Source organism: Cibotium barometz, chromosome 43, assembly GCF_041138505.1.
Source record: "Cibotium barometz isolate CiBa-2024 chromosome 43, ASM4113850v1, whole genome shotgun sequence".
Taxonomy (NCBI): Eukaryota; Viridiplantae; Streptophyta; class Polypodiopsida; order Cyatheales; family Cibotiaceae; genus Cibotium; species Cibotium barometz.
In genome coordinates this window covers 10,265,590-10,270,178 of record NC_141088.1, presented here as the reverse complement: position 1 = coordinate 10,270,178, position 4,589 = coordinate 10,265,590, and positions in this window count along the sequence as shown.

Below are 4,589 nucleotides of genomic sequence, written 5' to 3'. Positions count from 1 at the left end.
ATACTTTTATTAAAAAAGGACTGGAAGCTTATGCATTGCACGCATGAGAGAGAGGGACGGCCACCACTTACTTTCGGCGGGTGGCCACAACGAAGAGCAAAATGGATGAGCATGTTGCATGGCCAACCGAGCGGCGCCAGCCTTGCAGAGAGAGCAAGAGAAGAAGAGGCAGATAACCTGCAAAACATAAACAATGCATGCGGGTGGCATCAGGTCCGTCAGCACCAAACAAAAGCGAGAGAGAGAGAGAGAGGGGGGGGGGGGGGGACACATAAATGAGTTTGTGTGTGTGCTACATAGTATTTCACACACGATGATACGTGTGTGTGTTGCACACATGAGAGAGAGAGAGAGAGGGGGACGGCCACCACTTACTTTTTCAGGTGGCTACCACAACGAAGAGAGAAACGGATGAGCACGTTGCATGGCAATCGAGCAGTGTCGACCTTGCAGAGAGATGAAGAGGCAAAGAACTTGCAGAGAGATGAAGAGGCAAAGAACTTGCACAACATAAACAATGCATGTGGTCCGTCAGCACGAAACGAAGAGAGAGAGAGAGAGAGAGAGGAAACACATAAATGAGTTTGTGTTTGTGCATGCATAGTATTTCACACGATGATGATGTGAAGGTGTCCCCCCCACTTATCGTGCATGCTAATCAGCTGCAGTGATCACAGAGATGAAGGTGCAAATTAGATCACTAAATGAGCGATTAGTGAATCACCCACTTCTTGTGGGCACAGAGGATGAGGTCGCCGATGGCATGCTTCACGCTGCTGTGAGCATCCGGTACAGCAAAGCCACATGCAACTGCCGCTTCACCAACCGTACTACCAAGCGCTTCTTGCCCCATCGAGCACCCAAGGTGTTTACAACTTTGGGCGGCAACGATGTGATTGCATCGTCGAGGAGGTGGCCTATAGCTGGGGTCATTTGCCGCTACATGTGAATACGTTGGAGATGTAGGGGTCATTGCCACTACATGTGAATACGTTGGGGAGATGGGTCGAGCTTCTGCGTTGTTGGAGACGGGTTGTAGGGGAAGACTTCTGCCTTAACCGAGGGCAACGAAGAGGAGGAAGGCTCGCTAGCATGACCCGCGTATAGGGCCTCCTGTGAGAGAGAGAGAGAGAGAGAGAGATTGGTCATTGCTCACAATTCCCCCCATTTTTTTCTCCACAGTCCAAGAGTTCAAACCTGTATTTTTATGTCAGAACATGGGTGAAATGTTCACAAGGTAGCCAAGTGTGGTAAACCACCAAACACTCGTTGGTATATTCTAACTTACCTTTAAGGTTTGGATAGTTGCAAGTGAGAGTCTCCCCTTAAAGGTGTTTTTACTTGCAACAGATGGTGTAAATTGAATCCTTTTTTCAAAACACATTACATGTTAAGTATAAATTATTTTCAAATTATTCATGTTTATTCTTGTTTTGGATGTCTAATATTAGCTCTGATCTATATATATTAGCCCATAAAACTGTATTTTCATATTTATTTCTACATTTTTTTCCCTAGCTCCAAATACCTTCTCTAGCTCATCCCAAGTTTCTTTGGCATGCTCTTTGTTACTGATGTGGTGAATAATCCTATTCCCAAGACTTAATCCAATGATGTCCATGGCTTTTCTATCCTTTTTTATCCACGCTTTGACTTCATCATTACTCCCTTTATCAAGCTCATCTCCATTTACTACCCCCCCCCCAAAGTTCCTTTTGCATGAGTAGAAACTAGATGTGTTCGAGTTGCCATGTATGGAATCCTTCACCACTGAATTTAACCACTAGGATTTGAGTAGCTATGACTCAATGAGGAAGGTCTTTACCAAAAATTTAACTAAATCTCACTTCTTACAAAATGATTTGAACAAATTTAGCTCTGATTTGGGTGCTAATCAAGGTTGAGATCACTAATCACTTACTAATCTCAAGAAAAAATATAGGCAACTTTCAATGATCAATTGAGATTGTTGTGCTCACATTTGAGCTTAATGCTTTGAGAGAGTGAAATAGCAATGAGTGGAGATAATCTTGAGCTACTAATACTTGGGATTAGTCAACTTTAATAAAAGTATTAGTGAGCTTAACAAAACCTTAATGAGAGAAGAGAGGTGTAGGCCTGGATCTCGACTTCTCCTACACCATTTGCAAATCCGACACCACCAGCATGTTTGGCATGCTCGAAAACCTTAATGAGAGAAGAGAGGTGTAGGCCTGGATCTCGACTTCTCCTACACCATTTGCAAATCTGACACCACCAGCATGTTTGGCATGGATCTCGACTTCTCCTACACCATTTGCAAATCTGACACCACCAGCATGTTTGGCATGCTCGAAAACCTCCAGGTATTATTGAAATCAATGAATCTCTGCTCGACGGTCGTGAATTTGCAATTTCCCCCAAAACCTAAAGCATCGACCGTAGCATCTCTTTCGCGCAATTCTACTCAAATTCCTTTGATTCCTCTGGGTCGTCACACGGCTACGTCCTAGAGTGATGAATGCCCTTGTAGAAGCTTGTGAGCAATGTCATAGTGTGTTGGAAATGCCAAGCTTTCAATTAACTGTATGTTTTTAGCCAAGTGAAAATAAAAGGATAAGGTTGCTAATAACTATGATTAGCACTAATGGTGGTGTTAATATTTTCTAATGCTTAGTATTAAGAGTAAACATGAGGTGCCTTAGCTCTAACACATGCTAATAGAAGTGAATTTGAATAGGATATAAGTGCATGAACATAAGAATATGAGAGCTATGGTGGATGAAAGATGGAAGAAGGCATAATTAGAGCATAGTGTTGACACTAATGAAGGTAAACAAGATATGAATTATGGCTAATCACATTCTCATGTTTTTTCATTAAGAGAATGAGTTTGATACATCCATTTATAGCTCTCATAGAGTTTCATCCACATGCTCCATGCACCCTTGTGCCATCCATGTGTTCATAAATGCCCACATGCCTTGTGCACCCTTGCACTTTCCATGTGCCTACTTTTTGACTTCTCTCTTTTACATTCATCCATTCACATCCTCTAATAACCTTAGCCGTCATCCATTCTAACTTCATAACGTCCTAAGCTCCATCTACTTTGCTCCCACACACACATGTGCCCCATACATGACATGATGGGCACAATATTTCAACATTTGGTTGGTTCAAATCCTTGTACAAATGCATATGATCTTATTCTCAAAATATGTGCTAAGAATTTTGATTCTTGTATGTCCTTGCACGCACACACACACACACACACACATGTATGTGTGTGTATACTTACATACACATACACACACACACACATGTATATATATTATATATGTAATATATGTGTGTATATACATACATACATACATATATGTATGTACATACACACACATACATATATGTATGTACATACACACACATACATATATGTATACACACACACACACACACACATAGTAGATTCCCATTCATCTAGTAGACTAGATGAATGGGAATCTACTATGTGTGTGTGTGTGTGTGTGTGTGTGTGTACATATATGTATACACACACATATGTGTATGGGAATCTACTATGTGTGTGTGTGTATGTGTGTGTGTGTATACATATATGTATACACACACACACACACACACACACACACACACACACACACACACACACACATAGTAGATTCCCATTCATCTAGTCTGATAAGTCTCTCCAAAGTTGAGAATTCCCTTGTAAAAAAGAACTTATTTAGACTCAAACTTCTGAGGATAAGAATGTTGTGAGGCCTACTATGTCATTCGTGTGATGTTCATGCTCGTATTCACTCGAAGGTGGACTTGGACTTGCTAATGTGTAAGAGATGTGCAGTGATCATTCCCTAGGAGGTGGCACCTATGATAGGGTCGAAATGAAGTCATCATCTATCACATCTCAGAAAATATAATGGCGACTAGATGACCCATAGAAGGCCAACTTTAATCTCCCACCACTAATTCCCCTTCACTACATTTAGCAATGTGAAATCTGGTCAAATTGGTTCTAGAGGCATAGGCTCTAGAACTAGTTCTTTTCAAGGCCTCTTTAGAATACTTAGAGTCCCAATCAAGGCCTTTGGCAACAGCACTGAGGTTCCCTTGTTGGTTTTTCTGAGTTTGGATCTAGGATGGGGTCCTCAGGCGAGGTTAGTGGTTCATATTCGACCACTTGCTTAAGTACTAGCTCTAGTTCAGCCTCCACCTTCCTTACAAGCTTTTGAGCTTGTTTCAATCGCTCTTTCTCTAACACGAGCCTGAGGTACTCTTTGAGTTTTTTTGGAAGGCTTGCATAGTCAATGAGTTTCTTCTCTTTGTGGGAAGAGCTGGTTCAAATGGTAGATCACTCATTGTCTCCGCCGCAAAAGGGAAGCAACTTTGGAGATGTCTTTTGAACCATTTTCAATGGTCTCGACGTTACATTTGACAACTCATCATGCATTGCATATTTTTGTGTGCTCTTCGAGGTCTTCTTATTCTGGACCTCTAGTTCTGGTTAATTAGCCTTTTTAAGGGTTGCTACAGCCTTTGGGGCTTCAACCTTTAGCTCTGGCCTCAAGGTCAAACCTTAAGTTTTTTGC